Source organism: Malus sylvestris, chromosome 11, assembly GCF_916048215.2.
Source record: "Malus sylvestris chromosome 11, drMalSylv7.2, whole genome shotgun sequence".
In the NCBI taxonomy this organism is placed as follows: domain Eukaryota; kingdom Viridiplantae; phylum Streptophyta; class Magnoliopsida; order Rosales; family Rosaceae; genus Malus; species Malus sylvestris.
In genome coordinates, this window is record NC_062270.1 from 2281732 (window position 1) to 2304103 (window position 22372).

The 22372-nt window shown below is 36.6% G+C and overlaps 2 long non-coding RNA genes across 6 annotated transcripts; both read right to left on the bottom strand.

The window, feature by feature from the left end:
• LOC126588516 (uncharacterized) lies at nucleotides 1-4041 on the bottom strand. Of its 5 annotated transcripts, none has more exons than XR_007611498.1 (3): nucleotides 3603-4027; nucleotides 1901-3406; nucleotides 1-1800 (listed from the first exon to the last, which is right to left on the bottom strand). It is a non-coding gene; the product is annotated as an uncharacterized LOC126588516 (long non-coding RNA). The 5 variants fall into 5 exon arrangements; XR_007611500.1 differs by having other exon boundaries at nucleotides 1-1803; XR_007611499.1 differs by having other exon boundaries at nucleotides 1-2166; nucleotides 2918-3406; nucleotides 3603-4024.
• Nucleotides 4042-13979: 9938 nt separating this feature from the next.
• LOC126588517 (uncharacterized) lies at nucleotides 13980-17733 on the bottom strand. Its single transcript, XR_007611502.1, has 2 exons — nucleotides 17382-17733; nucleotides 13980-16833 (listed from the first exon to the last, which is right to left on the bottom strand). It is a non-coding gene; the product is annotated as an uncharacterized LOC126588517 (long non-coding RNA).
• Between the last annotated feature and the right edge of the window lie 4639 nt (nucleotides 17734-22372).

A 22372-nucleotide genomic window follows, 5' to 3' on the forward strand; every position in this document is an offset into this window, starting at 1 on the left:
TTGAATTTGCCAGTGTTATTTGTTGCCTTTATAATTGATTGTATAATTGTATGACATGTAGAAGTGAAGATTCTGGCAATCTCTTTCATTGTGCTTTACATATGGTTTCTCTTGCACAATAAATTCACCCCACACCGACACCGGTGCTTCTTTATCAGGATTAGATACAATGGTAGACAAAATGAAAGATGATATATGATTTTTCAGGAAGATGGCTTTCAAGGCCTAATGCTGAGGGATGAGGCTGAGAGATATGATGAGCTATTGAATATGGGAAAAATGAAACCAGACTGCGATATTTCAATTGAAGACAGTTTGAGGTATGTGACTCGGTTTGGTATTCCTTTCGAGGAGAGATGGCCTCTGGGGACCAATCGATCGGAGGTATTGTACTGTTTCATATTTAATTTTATTTAGTTAAGGGATTGTCAGTTGCGTTGGATTTAGGGTTTTTATAATAATATTTTGTTATTTGTGAAAGGGGATCTACAAGCATACAAAGTAGTAGACTACAACCAAATCGAGGCAAAGGATAGAGTGACCATCAAACACATGATGCATTAGTTCCCGTTAATTTGCGACATAATTGTCGGTCCTGCATTTGATGACTACTCGACTGTAAGCATCTATAGCTCTACCCTTAAGCCATGGTTTTGGGTAGTGTAACAGTGTTAAAAACATGGTTTGCTTTAATTAACGCATATGGTTTCTCTTGCACAGTAAATTCACACCACACCTATGCTTTTTTGTCAGTCTTAGATACAATGGTAGACTAAATGAAAGATAATATATGATTGTTCAGTTTGAATAAGTTCAAATTTGTAAGTTGATGATCTGACAATGCAGCTATAAGCGATGGCAACAAGCTCTTTTTACGAAAATGCTATGCTAGCTAGCTAGCTAGCCATCATCTCATTCAGCGAGCTAGTTCTGGGGGAATGATTATGGGATAAAATACAGTAGAAAGCAAATTAATGTCTACATAAGCAAAGCCTTGATGCCCCCAGTTGGCGCCCCAGGAATTCATCACAATCCAATATTCTCTTCATCCATCTACAGTAACTCCCCACCCCACCAAGACCATGGCGTGACGAATTTTGCCTCTTCTGGTTGATTCTTTCTCATAGATGTCCTATTAACAAATAATAAACGAACTGAGAAAGAAGCAATTAGAAGAGCCAAAATCCATCACACCATGGTCTTGGTGGGGTAGGGAGTTACTGGAGATGGACAAAGAGAATATTGGATTGTGATGAATTCCTAGGGCGACAACTGGGGGCAGCAAGGCTTTGCTTATGTAGACATTAATTCGCTTTTCACGGTATTTTATCCCATAATCATTCCTCCAGAGCTAGCTCGATGAATGAGATGATGGCTAGCTAGCTAGCCTAGCATTTTCGTAAAAAGAGCTTGTTGCCATCGCTTGTAGCTGCATTGTCAGATCATCAACTTACAAATTTGAACTTATTCCAACTGAACAATCATATATCATCTTTCATTAAGTCTACCATTGTATCTAAGCCTAATAAAGAAGCACCGGTGTGGTGTGAATTTACTGTGCAAGAGAAACCATATGCAAAACGAATTGTTAATTAAAGCAAACCATGTTTTTAACACTGTTACACTACCCAAAACCATGGCTTAAGGGTAGAGCTACAGATACTTACAATCGAGTAGTCATCAAATGCAGGACCGACAATTATTTCGCAGATAACGTGAACTAACGCAACATGTGTTTGATGGTCACTCTATCCTTTGCCCCGATTTGGCTGTAGTCTACTACTTTGTATGCTTGCAGATCTTCTTTCACAAATAACAAAATATTATTATAAAAACCCTAAACCCAACGCAACTGACAATCCCTTAATTAAATAAAATTAAATATGAAACAGTACAATACCTCCGGTCGATTGGTCCCCAGAGGCCATCTCTCCTTGAAAGGAATACCAAACTGAGTCGCATACCTCAAACTGTCTTCAATTGAGATATCGCAGTCTGGTTTCATTTTTCCCATATTCAATAGCTTATCATATCTCTCAACCTCATCCCTCAGCATCAGGACTTGAAAGCCCTCTCCCTGAAAACCCAAAGCGATACTCTCGAGAGAGAATATGTGACAATATTGCACGGATACCGCAGCACATATAGCAGTCGACACACAGATGGCTGAAGAATTAAACAAGGAATTTCTTTAAGTGTGTGTGTGTATATATATATATATATATAGCATCAATGGAATTAAGTGCCCGAAAGGAAAGGAGAGATGGCAAGCTGCCATTGCACCTCAAAATTGAAGAGGTGAGTGTCAAAAGCTTTGGGAGATTTATTCATAATATCATACACAAGCTTTAATTTCGAATTGATCAGTGTTGTGTTTTGGTGGTTTAAGCCTATAGGAAGCTTTAACTCAACGAACTAAAAGACTAATCTCTTCCACGTTCCAACACAATTAAAAACGTCATCAGTCAAAATGCAAATGTAGCATAAACGTACATACCATAAAGTTGTAGAATGTTTAAAACCAAAATGTAGCATAAACGGACATACCACAAAGTTGTAAAATGTTTAAAACCGAAATCTAGTGTATACTACGTACTAAAACCCAAATGTACTCATCTTATACAAAACTAAACGTATCATATACCCCAAATAACTAGATAGACAAGCAAAAGTAACTCAAAGCATGTTCATAAAAAAACAAACCTATAAATATATATAAGCGGAAAAGGAATATACCTACAAAAAAGTATAATTTTGTGAATTAATTATTGAAAACTTATCAATTCATGTATATATATTTTTGGACAAAACTTACCCATATCGTTTAGAATGAATGGAAGTTTAGTCTAAAAACAGAGAGAATGAACCAGTTAACTCCAATTATTTCATGAAAATAAGGGGTTTTGAAATTACTTACGTCTTAGTATGTGTTGAACGGCAGGAAGAACACCCACTTCATTTCTCCAGTCTACAGTATCAACACTCTTGTGTTTCTCCCACCATTCTTCTAAGCTATTATGCCATTGGTGGTTTGGTATAGCTGTGGTTTAAAAAAAAAATTGTTTCTGCGGTGATGTGAGAATAAGTAACTGTGAAATAAAGTATCAGATTGTTTAGTAAATTTTTTTATAAAAGTGCTTTTGAAAAAAAAAACAGTATTATAATGTTTGATAAATTTTTATGTAAAACAGATGTGAAAAAAAACTAGTATTTCAAAGCTGGGTTTTGCAGCTTTGTGTTTTTGGTTTTTTTCACCCAAAACTATGATAAAAAACTGAAGCTGAATGTTTACCAAACATAAAAAAACTCATAACTTTTTTTTATGATCATTTTTTTAATAATAACCTCAGTACCAAACTAGGCGTGTTAAAGCTGGAATTCTGCCATCCTTCCCATATACCGTCTTCTGCAAATGAAATTTAGAAAATAATTTTAAATACCACAGCCCCATCGATCTCAACCCCATACAGAAACTTTATGGTTTTATTTTCTGGTATTTTGGGTGCACAAGCGGATGAATCGAACGGGCACGATTACTTGAAACAATAAATTAATCGACAATATTTAAAAAAAAATGAAATGCACAGATAAAGAGACGTTACTTTTGTGCTGCGGTGAACTTCGGCGGCGCCATTTTTGGCCTGATCGAGTGGGTTTGGAGGTTTTTTGGGTTTTCTTTCTCTCTCTAGCTTTCTCTCTCGATCACGCAGAGATAGAGATGATATGGGTTGTAGAATTTCTGGGTTGGGTTTACTCTCTCTCTCCATCACAGAGATGATATGGGTTGTAGAATTTCTGGGTTGGGTTTTCTCTCTCTCTTTCTCATTCTCTCTCATTTTTCTCTCTTCAGTGGTGTAATAACCTGGTTTATACTCTCTCTCTCGCGAGCTGGATTTAATTTATATATTTTTTTTCTCTCTCTCATGCAGTTCGGATGGATTTTCAATTTCTTTTCAAAAAAACTTGTTTCTCTAAACACGATTTGCCATTTTAGTGAAAACCACGGTTTTAGAGCTCTGCAGGCTAATACGCTGGGTTTTATAGCCTAGGATTTATGGGTCAACCACGGAGGATCAACGTGTAAAATATTGATGATATCGAAAATATCGGTAGTCTAAAAATAAGAAAATTTCGATGCAAATATCGGGATATTATCGATATCGATAAAAATTGAATAAAAACCATAGAAATTGTAAGAAAAACTTGGAAAATTTTATTGAAACTTTGCAGGATGTTTATTTAATCAATTATATATTAGTTTATCATAAAAAATTGGAAAGAAATGCATTGCATGATAGATATAACTGATTTAAATTGATTATATAGCGAGCTGGCAAACATTGTGAGTATAAAATATGTAGTAATTAATGAAAGAAGTTTAAACACACCATAATCATTTATATATAATGAATTAGTACAATATTTTACATTTTATACATTGCATGTAAGATACATGAATGACTTAGCAAGGTCTAAAATATCGATGATATCGGAAATATCGGTAGTCCAAAAAAATATCGGAAATCCAAAAACACTGAAATTTCGATGGAAATATCGGGATAGTATAGATATTTTAGACCATGCGGAGGACACCATTTATTCTTTATGGGCCCTCATCCGTACAGTTCTTCGCACGCTTGTAATACATGGTACACATGGGATTTTGGATGGATCCAATTAATTGCTTAAGATCAATATATATGCCCCCATAGATCTAGTAAAACCTCCTTGGATATACGTAGGTAACAACACAACCAGCAAATTTGAAATCCCCATTAGAATGCATTTCAAAATTTGGCTTTTTATTCGAAATGGTCCCTGAGATTTGCACCATTCATAATTTTGGTCCCTGAGATTTAAAATCAATAGAAGTAATTCCTGAGATTATCCATCATCCATAATTTTGGTCATTCCGTTAAAAAACTTCGTTAAGTTGAGGGTATTTTTGTCAAATCATTGGATTTTTATTCAAAATGGTCCCTGAGATTTGCATAATCTATAATTTTGGTCCCTGAGATTGTCCATCATCCATAATTTTGGTCCTTCCAATAAGTTGAGAGTATTTTTGTCAAATCAAATTCTCCACATGCTTTTCCACCATTTTTCTCTCATTTCTCTAAAAAAAAAAATCCCTATGTTGCTAATTTTGGCCGTGATATTGAATCTTCAACTATTATTAAAAACAATTTGGCATCAAACTCAAGTAAATTATCGCAAACGGTACTTGACATTTTCCTTTTCGTTAATTTTTGGAAAAAACTGTACGTACAGTTTGCAAAATATTAACGGGGAGCAGAATAAGGATATTTTGCAAACTGTACGTACAATTTTTTCCAAAAATTAACGAAAGGGAAAAAGTTAAGTACCGTTTGCGATAATTTACTTGAGTTTGATGCCAAATTGTTTTTAATAATAGTTGAAGAGTTGATATCATTGCCAAAATTAGCAACATAGGGATATTTTTTTTAGAGAAATGAGAGAAAAATGGTGGAAAAGCATGTGGAGAATTTAATTTGACAAAAATACTCTCAACTTATTGGAAGGACCAAAATTATGGATGGTGGACAATCTCAGGGACCAAATTATGGATGATGCAAATCTCAGGGACCATTTTGAATAAAAAGCCAATGATTTGACAAAAATACCCTCAACTTAACAGAGTTTTTTAACGGAATAACCAAAATTATGGATGGTGGACAATCTCAGGGACTACTTCTATTGATTTTAAATCTCAGGGACCAAAATCATGGATGGTGCAAATCTCAGAGATCATTTCGAATAAAAAGCCTTAAAATTTTCATTGGAGATGCTCTAATTAGTGATTACCAAGTAGCATTCAAGATTGAAATTATTAAACGATTGGTTTGGTTAGAGACTACAGTTACGTCGACTCTTAACTCGTCACATTGCTAGACATTCGACGATATTTTTTTTTTTTTTTGTATAACATTATCAGTCCTGAATGAATCCTAGAGGAACATAATTGATATAATATATATATATATATATATATGTGTGTGTGTGTGTGTGTGTGTATGTATATGTAGGTATGTATGTATGTATGTATGTATGTATGTAATGGTGCTCATAAATGCTGCTCTTTTTTTTACTAAGAGGTCGCTAGTTTGAGTTGTCAAAACAGTCTCTTTGCAAAACAAACGATAATTAAGGTTACGTACGATAGATGTTCCCCCCAATCTCTGCAAAGTAGAAAACTTTGTTGGCTTCAGGTCACCCTTGTATGTAATGGTGCTCAATATTTGCTTATTCTTGCCATGACCTAAACAAGTCTTAAATATAGCGATTTCGATAGACTCTACTTCCGTATTTCATGTACATATATACGCGATTGATTGATGCGATAAGAATAATACGTATTTGTTTATTGCCAAATGACTACATAATGCATGTAAAAGAGATCGTCCATTTGAATGTGAGCGTTCACTCCGAATTAATTGGTAACAAGAGTGGGGTGGTGGTAGGGTGCTCCGTACCCTGTATTTACTCCATCTGCTTCTATTCCACCCTTTTACTTTGGTTGGCTTCCCAAGTGGGTAGGTTTGCGGATCTGTAGTGAATTGACCCAGCTAAGCGGAGGTGGTTTGGAAATTAATTGACCCAGCTAAGAGGAAGTGGGTAAGGCAATTAATTGCTGGTGTACCACTTATGATCCCGTTACAACTAAAAATTTCTTGAGTGGGGGATGGATCAACAACCAGTTACTGGTTAGGGGAAGGATAATTTATGGCGGATCCAGATCTGGTAGCGCAGGTAATGTGAAATGAAATTACCATCCCCCACCTAACACATCATTTTTATTGAAGAGAAGATTGAGTCAGCTACCAGAGAGTCAGCATTAAAGAATAGGAGGGATTTAACTCTACTAAACAAAGGGAGCATTTTTGCTCACCATTATTTAGTGTGATGTATGCTCATCACCTTATTTATCACCGTTAGATGAGTTTGAATTTTGAGATTCGTGTAGTGGATAAGCACAAATCTCAAAATTCAAATTCATCTAACGGTGATAAATAGGATGATGAGCATACACCACATAAATAGTGGTGAGCAAAATGCACTTACTAAACAAAAGGTATGTTCAACCGACAATTCTTTTTGTGATTCTAATTTACTCAGTACAAGATCAACGGGGTGAATCTGAAAGGCATAGAAGTACAGTTCTCCCAAGCAAGATTTTTAACAGGACTTCTACTACTAATCTGTTGTACACTTCTGCGACTTCGATCTGGGCTCAACGTAACGCCAAAAGGCATATGGCGCAATCGGATGTGGACGAATTGGTGGTCCATCTAGACAAGTCCATGGATTTGTTCACAATGGAAGGTGGTGTCAAATTGGTGGGCTCAGTATTGGTCAATATGAATCTCAACAAGTGGGGGGTCCAAAATATTCTTCACTCTGCTTGGAGAGATTGGGGCGAAATTGAAATCAAATGGGTCTGGGACAACACCTTTATCATAACAATTCCGGATGAAAGTGTTGTAGCTAAAATCCTTAATCAGGTTCCTTGGGCAGTCATGAAACAAAATTTCTCGGTTAAAAGGTGGCCTCCTGAGCTAGCGTTAGAGGAAATAAATATGGAAAGTTGGTCCCATTTTGGGTGCAGATCAGTGGGGTGCCACTGTATTTGACTTCTGAAGCGAATGTAAGGCATCTTGCTCAAGAAATAGGTGAGTTTGTGGAATTCGAAGATCCATCCAAGGCGAGAGGCTTCCTCCGTGCTAGAATCATTATTAACACACGAAATCCTTTAACCACGAGCTGCTGGCTACCAAGGGAAAACAACAAGGATACTTGGGTTGAATTTAGATATGAAAAGTTGCAAGACTTCTATTATCGTTATGGGAGAATAGGTCATACGACAATGAATGCACGTTTAAACCGACAAAGAGATGAGCTGCAGGATATGGAGAGTGGACCAAAACCGGACCAGTTCAGGACGAGGTGGTTCTTCCCAGAGCTTTAACTGTGAGTATGGGGGAGAGAAGGGTTGCTACTACTCAAGAGAATGCTACTAATCAAGTAATGAGGGTGGATACAGAATTATCGGTTGGTCAACTGCCAGGCACTGACCAAGATCAAAATAGGGGTTCGATAATGTTATCCTACCCTCAAGTAGGAAGGCAGGGAAGAGGTAAAGAGAAAGAAGGAAATGGTTGCAGGTTAGAAAGGGGCTCATACCAACATGGTTTGGAATTGCTTGACTCCCCACGAAAGAAGGTTAGGAATACGACGAGTGGTGTGGAGAAAAGAGGAAGGGTTGTTGAGCATCTCCGCATAATGAGTATAAGGCCATCTCCAACCGAAGGGTCCAGAGGGTCAGAGGGCCGAAAATAGCCCTAAAACCGTCTCCAACCGAGGGCTAGGTCAGAGGGCTCGAGAATCTGGGAGGGCCCCACGGGATCGGAGAGGGCTAGAGGGCTGAAGGGCTGGCTGGCTATTTATTTTTTTAATGTTTTCCTATTGCTGTCGGTTATAACCGACAGTAATAGTTATTCAAAGGCAAATTTTTTTTTAATTACTATTAGTGTCGGTTATAACCGACACTAATAGTTTGAATTTTTTTTAATATAACGGCTACTAGCCGTTCTATTAACTTTTTTATTTTTTTTTATATGAATTTAAACTTCTTCTTTTTTTCCTTTTTCTTCCTTTTCATATGAATCAAATTTTGTTTCATATTTTTTTCAATTCTATTTTACAAAATTTGTTTCTATTTTTTTCCTATAACTTCTATTTTACAAAATTTGATTCATATTTTTTTTCATATAACTTCTATTTTACAAAATTTGTCATATTTTTTTAAATTCCATTTTTTTCCTATAACTTCTATTTCACAAAATTTGTTTCATATTTTTTTTCAATTCTATTTTTTTCCTATAACTTCCTAGGCCATTTATACAACATTAAATTAAATTAAGTAACATGAAACAACATTAAACAATATGAAACAACATTAAATAACATTAACCAACATACAAATTATACAACATAAAAAAACATTTAACAACATGAAGTCACTTAGCCGTTAGATTTGAATTTAAATTGTAGTTTTTAAATAATAAATTATGTCTGGCCCTCGGTTGGAGACAAAGGCAAATATGGCCCTGTACTGTTCATTAAAATATTAATATCTTGGAGAATCTTGGAGGGCCAGCCCTCTGGCCAGCCATCGATTAAAGATGGCCTAAGGGTCCGTTTGGTACGCAGACGGGACAGAACGGAACGGGACGGGACGGGACGGGACAGAACGGAACAGGACGGGACAGGACGGAACAGATGATGTAAATATTGAAAAAGATAAGGAGAAATTTTGTCATAAAATGTTATAAATTTGTGTTCCACGGATGTGGAACGGGTCGTTCCAGGGGGAAGAGGTGGAACAAAAAATCAGCCAAATTTCGTCCCATGGGACAACCCGTTCTACAGTTTTTAGGCGCACCAAACGTGGGATGGAACGACTCGTTCCGTTCCGTCCCACGTACCAAACGGTACCTAAGGGAACGTTGTTTGATGGTAGAACGAACGTTACAAGCCGAGGAGGATCTTCAGGAAGTGCCAGTTGAATACCAAGAAATGTGGGATTATATGGAGGAAGTCTCAGAGAGGGAAAGGAGGGCAATGACGGCAAGAAGAACGGGAAATTCTTCCCAAGGTGGTGGCGGCTGGCCTTCAACAGCCGCACGCTCACCATGACGTACCTATTTTGGAACTACTGTGGTCTAGGGTCGGACACGATAGTTCATGCCCTATTTGAGCTTATAAAAAAAAAAGACCCTCTATGATCTTTCTCTCTGAAACCAAAATGAAAGATAATAGAATAGATGGTGTTAGGTGTCCAATATGATACTCGGGGGAAGGGGGGGGCTTCAATGTTTCTCCAATTGGGAAAGCTGATGGATTAAGTTTATGGTGGGATGATTTATTGAAAGTTGAGGTATCTTATTCTTCTAAAAACGTTATTGATGCTATCGCTAGAGAAGTGGGAGCACGAAATTGGGTGCTGGTAACAGGGGTATATGGAACTTCGTACCAAGATGAGAAAGAGGAATTTTGGGGGTGGATGAACTCTCATTTTAGGCCCACATCTATTATGTGGCTCTGCGGAGGTGACTTTAATGAATTCATATGGGATTCGGAGAAATCGGGTAGGACTCAGGTTTTGTATAATCGCCCTAACCACCTGGCGTAGTTTATGAATTGCACGGAGCTTATGGATTTGGACTACAATGGACTGGCATTCACCTGGCGAGGTACTAGAAATGGGGTGTTGGTGGAAGAGAGGCTAGACTGTGGTCTCTCCAATGGCCTTTGGCAAGAGTTCTGGCTGAATACTACTGTCACACATGGTACGATATTGGGCTCGAACCATTATCCAATCATTATTCAGTGTGACCCTGGGATGAAAAGAGGAAGAAAGTTATTTCAGTTCGAAGCATTCTGGTCCAAGGAAGATGACTGTAGAGAGCTGATGCGTTCTTGCTGGCAGAGGCATAATGATGGGGATGCGAATGGGAATTGGCATAAGAAACTTAACGATTGTCGCTCAAAGCTTATTCAGTGGAGTCGAAAGAAATTTAAATGAGAAGAGGGTAAATTGATGACCTATTATGCCAACTAGGAGAATTACAAAGCAAAATGTTGAAGAAATTAAGGAGATTTCAAAAAAGGTGGATAAATTAAGCGCACAAGAAAAGAGTTTTTTGCAACAGCAGTCACGCGTTAAATGGCTCCAAGAAGAAGATGCGAACACATCTTTTTTCCAATTATCAACTCTACGCAGTTGCACCTACGTCGCGCAAAGTTGTTTTACGCGACATCAGACTTCGTCGCGCAAAGTGTTGTCGCACAAAGGTCATTTGCGCGACGTTTTGTGTTTTGCGTCTCGCAAACATACTTTGAGTGACGAAATTTGCTTCGTCACGCAAACATGTTTTTCTACTAATGATACCAGATTTTTATACTACATTAGTGTATCATCTGATGTAGCAAGTGATATGTACATGTCAATTAATGAGCTCATCCCCGACCAACCCCACCACATGCAATCGACCGTCTAATCTCTCTCTTACCTACCTTTTTTGGTTTGATTTTGCTTGCATAAATTTGAAGCAGAAACTAAGGTCTGGTGGTATTTTTTTTCCTTTGTAAGTGAGATGTCTTAAGTTTGAATCTCGGGGATGACGAATTTGATACCAAATTATGTTGTCCCTTATGGAGCTTAACAGAATTCACCCTCCCCTTAGTGTAAAATATAAGAAAAACTAATGAAAATAATTTTCAAAATTTTAGAATTTAACCAAAAACCATTTAATAATTTTATTTAATGACAAGGACAAGAGAAATGAAAAATAAACAAAAAAATTACCTAACAAAAAGCGCGTGCATGATGTGTACGAGTTACTGTAACAGATCGACTAGCAACCGTATACGATGAAGAATTATTAGACTCCGTATTATATCCAATTCCCAGACAAAAATCCATCCCACGCACACCTCGACCACCGCTTCCACTCCCTCTACGTTTCCTTCCACCTTTAGAATCCATATAATATGATCATGTGAAATTCGTGAAACCTTCTTCAAATATCTAGTTAAAGTTACTATCCTTATCTTGCAAACGAATCTTAGGATAGAAATTTTAACAAGGGAAACTAATGAAGAGATACATAGAAAATTAAGTAATTGGTATAAAAAGTTAAGAAATTGAAGAGATACAGAGAAAATTTGATGAGTATCGAAGAAAATTAGGAGAAGAAAATCTGTTTGGAAGGTGAGAATGTGCCAAGAATATTCAAGAAGAGGAGAGAGAAGAATGTAGTATTGTTAATAAACAGTGTAGTAATGTTAAGTTTCATAAACAGTGTAGTAAGTAGTGTACAAAGTTTCATAAACAGTTTGTGTGAGGACACGTGGATCCGCGTGTCAGATTTTTTTTTTAAGTTTTTTTTAATATTCAAAATGTAGAAAGTTTCATAAACAGTTTGTGTGAGAACGCGTAGGTTCACGTGTCAGATTTTTTTTTTTAATATTCAAATTGTAAAAAGTTTTATAAACCGTTTGTGTGAGGACGCGTGAGTCCACGTGTCAGATTTTTTTTAAAAGTTTTTTTTAATATTCAAATTATGTCTTTTTCATTAAAATTTAAGTTCTTTTTATCATTTTTATTAAAATTTAAAGGTTTTTTTTAATTAAAATTTAAGTCTTTTTAATTAAATAAATTATAGCATGGTTTCTTATTAAAATAAATTTAGGCTAAGCTCTTTTCATAAAAGTTCTCAAAAATATATTATTGTACTAAAAATAAAAAAAAGAAGATATATAGAGGGAATGAGAAACCTTAAAATCATCATTGAAGACTCCTCCATCAACTTCCACCCCTTCGAAAAGCTAGTTCCAGAAATCCCAAACCCACTCCATCATCAACTCCAAAGCATTTATGGTGCAGGAGAAAGAAAGAGAGGAGAAAGGGGGAAAAGAGAGAGATAGAGAGTATAAAAAAGGAAGGGTTTTGCCGGTGGTGGAGTGGGGTGGCCGATGGGGTAGGTTAGGGCGTAGGATTTTTCGGCTGACGATTTTAGCTAGGTTACTCGATCAGAAATTCTTAGACAGGTCATTTGTCCTTTAATGTTCGCATGATAGTAGTTAAGATATACATACATACATACATATATATATATATATATATATATATATATATATATATTATATCAATTATGTTCCTCTCAGATTCATTCAGGACTGATAATGTTATACAAAAAAAAAATATCGTCAAATGTCAAGCGATGTGACGAGTTAAGAGTCGACGGAATTGTAGTCTCTAACCAAACCAATCGTTTAATAATTTTGATTTTGAATGGTACTTGGTAATCATTAATTAGAGCATCTCCAATGAAAATTTTAAAATGCATTCGAATGGGGATTTCAAATTTGCTGGTTGTGTTGTTACCAACATATATCCAAGGAGGTTTTACTCTACGGGGGCATATATACTTCTAATGGTATGCTTTTGGTTAATTATACTTGAGCACAGTGCCATTCTCGGAGGAAACTACCTCTGCTACACCTTTCTCAAACCATTTAATCAAGTGTATGTCATGAACAGATTATCACTTTGATCCCAAAGGAACTATAAATGGGTATCAAATAAATTGAACCAATAGTCATTTCAACTTTTATACCGAAGCAGTCATTTCAGCTTTTGTATAGATAACAAATAAAAACAAGCATCTGCATAATACTAGTCTTGAAAAACAGGGCTAATATATGATAGGTAATTGACTCCACCCAATAATTGATGTTATACAAAATATCACTTTCAGGTATTATATCAAACTAGGGTTTAGGTATTGGCACATAAAACTAGCTTTTGCAGCATATAAGTATATTCATATAAAAACTTACATATACAGCAACCGCATATAAGACTAATTTCCCATAGTAGCATCCAAATAAATAACCATATAAGGAATTAAGAGAGTCAGAGAATAATTACCAAGGCTTTCCACCCATTGGATAACAACATACAAAACCATGTTTATTTCATGATTCAGACCCACCTTCCTTGACCCTATTCTTCCTTTTCTCATCCTTGCCTTCTCTGTCACCCTCTCTCCCTCCTTCAATTCTAGTTGTCCTGTGTCTCCAACTTATACAACTGGATTTAAGCTGGGTTGTAGAGTCGATCTATACCATAGGGATATGGGGTTGGAAGATGGAGGAAAGCAAGATGTGATGGTGATCGACGGCGAAATGAATTTGGGAGAGGTGGTGGGAAGTGACGACTTCCTTCCCTCTGCAACCCCTGAACCCCCCACCAAAAATGAGACAAAGAGGGAAGAAAGAGTTCTCTCCCCCTCCTCGGAGAGAAAACGCAGTAGGAAAAAGAAAGGGCGCGGCCCCCCCCCCCCCCCGCCCCGGCAAACCCAAACATCCAAAATATCTTGGATTAAACTAAATTTACAAAAATACCCGTAAACTTGTTTATTAATTTCTCCTTCGTTACAATCTCGTTTCACGGGCAGTTTTCACTCTACTTGCTCGTGAGATTGGACTTTATCTAAAAATATTTAGTGTCGCGGGATTTTAATAAAATCAAACTTCATAACTAAGGCTTCTAAATTAACGGAAAATAATATTAATTTCTTGAAAATACGAACTACGAATTATTGAACAATGGAATCCGGGAATGGGATTTCACAATGTATGTTAGCGATGGCAGACTTCAAGCTTATTGAACAGTGGAATAACAACATCGAAGCATGGTGGGAAAAGCTCAAGAGTGTTGATACTGTAGACTGGAGAAATGAAAGAGGTGTTCTTTCTCCCCATTCCACACATAATCAAACGTAAGTAATTTCAAAACCCTTGCAATTTGATAGTGCGACTAAATGAAAGGGTATTCTTTTTCCGCTTATATTTATAGGTTTGTATTTTATGAACATGCTTTTGAGTTGCATTTGCTTGTATATATAGTATTGGATAGTGCTAGGGAGACTAAATTTGTAGATAAAATATTGAAAACTAAATGACATGAAAGTTGACAATTTATTTATTACTTAAACATTGATAAACGTGCTAATTCATATTAATTACATGATATATCTACGTTTAGTTTTGTATAACATGAGTACATTTTGGTTTTACTAGTATACATTTTTGTGTTAGATTTATGGTAGATTTGGGTTTTCAATTGTGTTGAAACTTGAAAGAGAATAATTTTTTAAGATGGTATTAAAATAGAACTAAAAAATTGCCTTTAATTAAAATTTATCATCTCAATTCGTGACAACAACCTTAAACCACCAAAAAAACAACACTGATCAATTCGAAATCAAAGCTTTGTTGTGGTAGGATAATAAATCTCCCAAGCTTTTGACACCTCACCTCTTTCTAGTTTGAGGTTCAATGGCAGCTTGCCATGTGTACAGCAAAAAGGAAATCTAATCTATGTTTTCCTTTTATTTCTATCACTAAATTTCACTTGATGCGATATTATTAAAGAAAGAGTAATGTTAGGTGGACCAAACTTTTAAAATCAAATTTGCAAATTAAATCATTTGGTTGTAGATGGTTGGATTATTAATTAAATGTCTATTAACGTGCTTGTTTCTTATTGGCAGCCATATATGTGACGACTGCGATTTGTGGGCTAGTATCAGCACAATATTATATTTGCACCGGAGAGATGCATTCACTCTCAAGAGAGAGTATTGTATCGGGAGTTTTCAAGGAAGGCACTCAAGGCTCGAATGCTGAGGGATGTGTCAGAGAGAAATAGTGTACTTTGGAAAATTGGTGGGATGAAGCCGGACTGCGATATCTCTTTGGAGGATGGCTTGCAATACGCAATGAAATTTGGCATTTCACTTGAACAGGAATGGCCTCTAGATAGCAGTGTTCAGCCAGTGGGGATCTCAAATCCTTCAAAATAGTGGACTACAAAAACGTTGGCCAAAAGAATGTGTAACCATAAAGCATATGCTGCTGGCATTCCCCTTGCTATGCGATGTGATGGTGGGTCGAAAATTGCCGCATCATATGCTTACCACATATTTTTGGTCAACTTTTTTGTAGTCCACTATTTTGAAGGATTTGAGATTCCCCACTGGCCGAACACTACTGTCTAGAGGTCATTCCTCTTCAAGTGGAATGCCAAATTTCATTGCGTATCGCAAGCCATCTTCCAAAGAGACATCGCATTCTGGCTTCATCACACCCATTTTCCAAAGTACACTATTTCTCTCCGCCACATCCCTTAGCATTCAGGCCTTGAGTGCCCTCTCCTTGAAAACTCCCAATATAATACTCTCTAGAGATAGTGAATGTATCTCTCCCGTGGGAATATAATATTATGCTGATACTGCCCCACAAATCACAATCGACACACATATGGCTCCCAATAAAAAACAAGCATGGTAATTAACACTTAATTAATAATCCAATCATCTACAATCATATTATTTAGTTTGCAAATTTAATTTAAAAAGTTTGGCCCTACCTAACATTACTCTTTCTTTAATAGTATCGCATCAAATGAAATTTAGTGACATAAAGAAAAGGAAAACAGAGATTAGATTTCCTTTTCGCTGGACACATGGCAAGCTGCCACTGGACCTCAAACTTGAAAGAAGTGAGGTGTCCAAAGCTTCCCAACAAGCTTTGATTTTCAAATTGATCAGTGTTGTTTTTTGGGTGGTGTAAGCTTTGTTGGAACGAATTGAGATAATAAGTTTTAATTAAAGGCAAATTTTTAGGTCTATTTTAATACTATCTTAACAAATTATTCTCTTTCAAGTTTCAACACACTTACACAATTGAAAACTCAAATCTACCATAAACCTAACACAAAAATGTATACTATTTAAACCAAAATGTACTCATGTTATACAAAATTAAACGTAGATATATCATGTAATCAATAAGATTGAGCACATTTATCAACGTTTAATTAATAAATCAATCGTCAACTTCTATGTCATTTAGCTTTCAGTATTTTGTCTACAAATTTAATCTCCATAGCATTATCCAAAAATATATATACAAGCAAACGCAACTCAAAAGCATGTTTATAAAATACAAACCTGTAAATATAAGAGGAAAAAGAATACCCTTTTATTTAGTCGCACTGTCAAATTGTAGGAGTTTTGAAATTACTTATGTCTGATTATGTGTGGAACGGGAGGAAGAACACACCTTTCATTTCTCCAGTTTACAGTATCAACACTCTTGAGCTTTTCTCACCATGCTTCGATGCTGTTATTCCACTGGTCAGTAAGCTTGAAGTCTGCCATCGCTAATATATACTCTCTCCTACATTAAAATTTTTAAAATAATTTAAAAAATGATAAAAAGCCCCATCGATCTCAACCCGACACAATATCCAACCCTAAGCATTTCTAGGAATTAATAGAAACAAAGCATTTTTGGAAAGTAATCGAACCAAAGCATTACTGAAAACAGGAAATTAATCGAACCCAAGCATGCATTTCTGGAAATTAATAGAAACAAAGCATCCGGAAAGTAATCGAACCCAAGCATTTCTGAAAATTAATAGAAAGAAAAGCATCTGGAAAGTAATCGAACCAAAGCATTACTGGAAAATGGAATTAATTGAACCCAAGCATTTCTGGAAACTAATAGAAACAAACCATCTGGAAAGTAATCGAATCCAAGCATTTCTGGAAATTAATAGAAATAAAGCATATGGAAAGTAATCGAAACAAAGCAATACTGGAAAATGGAAATTAATCGAACAAAACCATTTCTGGAAATTAATCGAACGGGCATGATGATTTGAAACAATAAATTAATCGACAAAACTATTTACAAAAATGAAATTCGCAGATAAGAGACATTACTTTTGTTTTGCAGTGAGCTTCGGCGCCATTTTTCACCTGATCGAGAGGGTTGAAGGATTTTGGGTTTACTATCTCTCGCGCTCTCTTATGCTAAATATCTCTCCAGCTTTCTCTCTCTATCACGCACAGATATAGAGATGATATGAGAGCTGGGCTTACTCTCATTCTCTCTCTTCAGTGGTGTAATAGCCGGGGTTTTTACTCTCTTGCAAGCAGGATTTAATTTATACATATATACATATATACATATATATATATATATTTATTTATTTATTTATTTTCTCTCTCTCTCTAATGCAGTCCGGATGGATTTTCAATTTCTTTTCAAAAAACCTTGTTTCTCTAATCACGGTTTGCCATTTTAGTGAAAACCACGGTTTTAGAGCTCTGCAGGCTAATACGCTGGGTTTTATAGCCTAGGATTTATCGGTCAACCACGGAGGACACCATTTATTCTTTATGGGGCCCTCATCCGTACACTTCTTCGCACGCTTGTGCTCCATGGGATTTTGGATGGGTCCAATTAATTGCTTAAGACCAATATATATGCCCCCGTAGAGTGAAACCTCCTTGGATATATGTAGGTAACAACACAACCAGCAAATTTGAAATCCCCATTAGAATGCATTTTAAAATTTTCATCGGAGATGTTCTAATTAGTGATTACCAAGTACCATTCAAACGCCAAACGCCAGACTGAATTACAACAGAAAGGTGTGTAAGATGTGCAGGCCCTCGGTGTTGGCATATATGAAGCATGCACGTTTTAAGTATGACCATATGCATGCAAGCATGAAAGCTGTTCATTCTGATATTCACCATTCACGTTCAATTTGTTGACGTCGGTTCATTTAAATTATTTTGTTATATTTAAAGCATGTATGCATCATATTTAATATTATAGTATAGTAATATTCATCTTTATTTGGACCTGAGAAGTCTTAAGCTCGATTCTCGTAAAAAACGAATTTGAACCACATTATTACTAGTCAATTATTGAACGAGCACATAAATAAAATTGTAGATAATATATTTTTTTTCAAAAAAAAAAATATCCAACCCATGGTATGCTTGTGATCGAGAAAAAAGGCACTACGTACGTACTGTATCGTCATAAATAAAAGGTGGAAGTGAATGCAGAAAAATAAGAAAGTGGAGAGGGAGAGAAATAACAAGTCCTCTTCTCCGTGAGAGCTTCCTTTGTGAGTGATTCCATCTCTCCGTTGTGGGAGTGGTTGGAGAAATTTTTCAGTGTAATCGATATACGGAGTAGTACATTACGTGTTATTATACAAATTGTGAGATATGTGTGCTAAAAACTTAATGGCTTAAAAAATAAAATTTCACACCACTCCTATTAAAACACGTGATGTACCACTTGTGTTTCCGTCACAATTAAAAATTTCTTGAGTGGGGGATGGATCAACAACCAGCTACTGGTTAGGGGAAGGAGAATTTATGGCGGATCCAGATCTGGTAGCCCAGGTAAAGTGAAAGGAAATTACTATACCCCCACCTAACACAACATTTATTGAAAAGAAGATCGAGTCAGCTACCAAAGAGTCAGCATTAAAGAATATGAGGGATTTAACTCTACTAAACAAATGGAGCATTTTTTCTCACCATTATTTAGTGTAGTGTATGTTTACTATCCTATTTATCACCGTTAGATGAATTTGAATTTTGAGATTCGTGTAGTGGATAAGTACAAATCTCAAAATTCAAACTCATCTAACAGTGATAAATAGGATGATGAGCAAAAATGCACTCACTAAACAAAAGATATGTTCAACCGACAATTCTTTTTGTGATTCTACTTTACTCAGTACAAGATCAACAGGATGAATCTGAAAGGCATAGAAGTACAGTTCTCCCAAGGAAAAATTTTAACAAGTCTTCTACTACTAATCTGTTGTACACTTCTGCGACTTCGATCTGGGCTCAACGTAACGCCAAAGGGCAAATGGCGCAATCTAATGTGGACAAATTGGTGGTCCATCTAGACAAGTCCATGGATCTGTTCACAATGGAAGGTGGTGTCAAATTGGTGGGCTCAGTTTTGGTCAATAGGAATCCCAACAAGTGGGGGGTCCCAAATATTCTTCGCTCTGCTTGGAGAGATTGGGGCGAAATCGAAATCAAATGAGTCCAGGACAACACCTTTATCATAATAGTTCCGAATGAAAGTACTGTAGCTAAAATCCTTAATCAGGTTCCTTAGGCAGTCACGAAACAAAATTTCTCGGTTAAAGGGTGGCCTCCTGAGCTGGCGTTAGAGGAAATAAATATGGAGAGTTAGTCCTATTAATTACATTGTAAAAGATGAAGGATTGATACAGAGGAAGAAGATAGAGAGAAACAAGAGAGATTCTAGAGTGAGAGAGTGTAGAGAAAGAAATAGGATTTGTATTAACTGATCAAATGAAGATTACACATACTGTTTATATATAAATCCTAACTACTTTAACCAAATACTAACTACCTAACTATATTACTAACTGTATTACATTTGTACCCTTAATACTCCCCCTCAATCTCAACTGCAATCACTGTTATGAAACCAGAAAATAGAACACAGAGGACAGAAAGTTCAAAATACTTCCAATGAGCAGCAGCAACTTGTAGAAACAGAGGACAGAAGCTTTGACAAGGGAAGTGTATCCCATGAACGCACAACAACAATATCTTCTCCCATTCTCCGCTTCGTACGTTCAGTTGGGTCAAGGTCTCCATTGAACTGAATTAACCATATGCAAGTTTGTGTGCCTTGGCATTGCATCAGCACTGAGTAATAAGGATGCCTCTATTGAAAAGAAAGCTGTTTCCCTTGGCTGAACTGCCTAATGATTTGGAGTCTCATGAGCTTGTATACCAAGTTCGAACTACAAAAGAGATATTTCGAGACTACAATGAATATCTGAACCGGATAAACTTGTATCGCTAGAGAATTTGGATGTGCAAAGTCTCTAGAAAAACTAATTTGACTTATGAAGAGGCTTTGCTATCAGAAGATCGTGCTACTGAGGCTTTCCCAAGGAGTTCGTAGCACCTGCATTACAGATTATCCAATACAGTATGCTTTCATTTAAAGACCTTGCTGACTTGTCCTGATTCACCAACCCATAGTTATCTTTCAAAATCCTTTAAACAAACAGCGGAATGAACAACATATCTTCTCTGTAGTTGCTGGGAACACAAAACCATACTGCCTCTAACATGAGCTTCACTCAAATAACAACCTCTTATAAAGTTGTAACACACCCTCATGCCGATTATAACAATTTCTTGCGGGATTACCCTTCGTGGGATTTACCGTCAACAACTACATTTAACATTGGCTTAGAAAATTAACAAACTATAGTATGGCATCGGCCTTAACTATAGCACCACGGGATCGCCCTTTGTGGATTTTACCAAAAAACAACTTCTTTGAACAATGGCATCGGCCTTCACAATGGCATCGGCCTTCACAATTTCAACAACTGAAAAATTAACATCTATGTAGGATTACCCTTCGTGGGATTTACCTACTCAAAACACGGGATTACCCTTCGTGGGATTTACCGGTAACAACTTCTTCTACCCTTCGTGGGATTGACCTATTCACATAACGGAATTACCCTTCGTGGGATTTACCGTTAACATCTTCTTCAAACTTCAACGTATAACCGGACTTACTGTAGATACATGCTAACAACTGAGCTGGTTAGACTCGACATTGTAGGCTGAGATAAGGAAAAATTACTGCACAAACTCCTCAACAGAATTGCAGAAAATCAGGGAAGCAGAGAGACAAGAATTGGAACCCATCTTCAAAACCATCAAACCCCATCTTTAAGATCGCATCTTTCATTCACATTTCACTACAATTCACCTTGTTGAATACCTAAAAGACTCTCAATTTTAATCTTCACCAATGAACACAATTTCAACAAATGAACAACTCTTGGCAATCGGCATTCTTGAGTATAAAATACCCAACAATCAATCAAAGAATCAATCTTTCAGCAATGGCAATCGGCCTTCATTTTCTTTTCAAACAATTAATGGCAATCGACCTTAATACACAAATTAACATAGAATTTTCCACTGAGACAATCAAACAAACAGTTGGAGTGCATAAAGAAATACGAAACATGAATCTTCAGTTCCCAAATATCACACTGATAAGAACTTTAATCTTGACCTAAAGAACGCTGAGGAAGCAAACCAGAACCCATCGCAGGAGCTCGTTGTTCTTCTCGAAGTCGACCAGTTTATATCCAATCCAACCCACCAATGGCTTGCACCCAGCAAACCCAGCACGCTTCGAAGGACGATTTGAAGGAAAGTAGTTGTTGGAGTTGAATAGATGGGCTTCGTGGCTCTGATTCCAACGCATGATCGCCAAGATGCAAGAGGTTGCAGGACCTACACCTGTGAAATCCCACGAAGCAGTACTACACCCATCAAGAAATAACCAACAAAGAGACATTCAGAAACCATGGGTTTCCTTTCTCGCTCACACACTGAGAAATCCAAGACTGAGCAAAACCTGAGTGAGAAATGGTGGTGGGTTTGTCCCTAAACGCCGCAATTCGGCTTTCCTCGAGGACTCACAAAGATGGTCTAGTCAAGCACTCATTGATCTCCACAAAACAGAGGAAAAACCCCAAAACTAAACACAAAAATTGGGATCAAATATGCGGAAACATAGAAAGTAATGAAGAAAAAAAAAATGAGAGAAGAGGAATCGACCACCAAGATCCATGGCATGAGCCTTGGTGGCTCTGATACCATATTAATTACATTGTAAAAGATGAAGGATTGATACAGAGGAAGAGGAAGAAGATAGAGAGAAACAAGAGAGATTCTAGAGTGAGAGAGTGTAGAGAGAGAAATAGGATTTGTATTAACTGATCAAATGAAGATTACACATACTGTTTATATAGAAATCCTAACTACTTTAACCAAATACTAACTACCTAACTATATTACTAACTGTATTACAT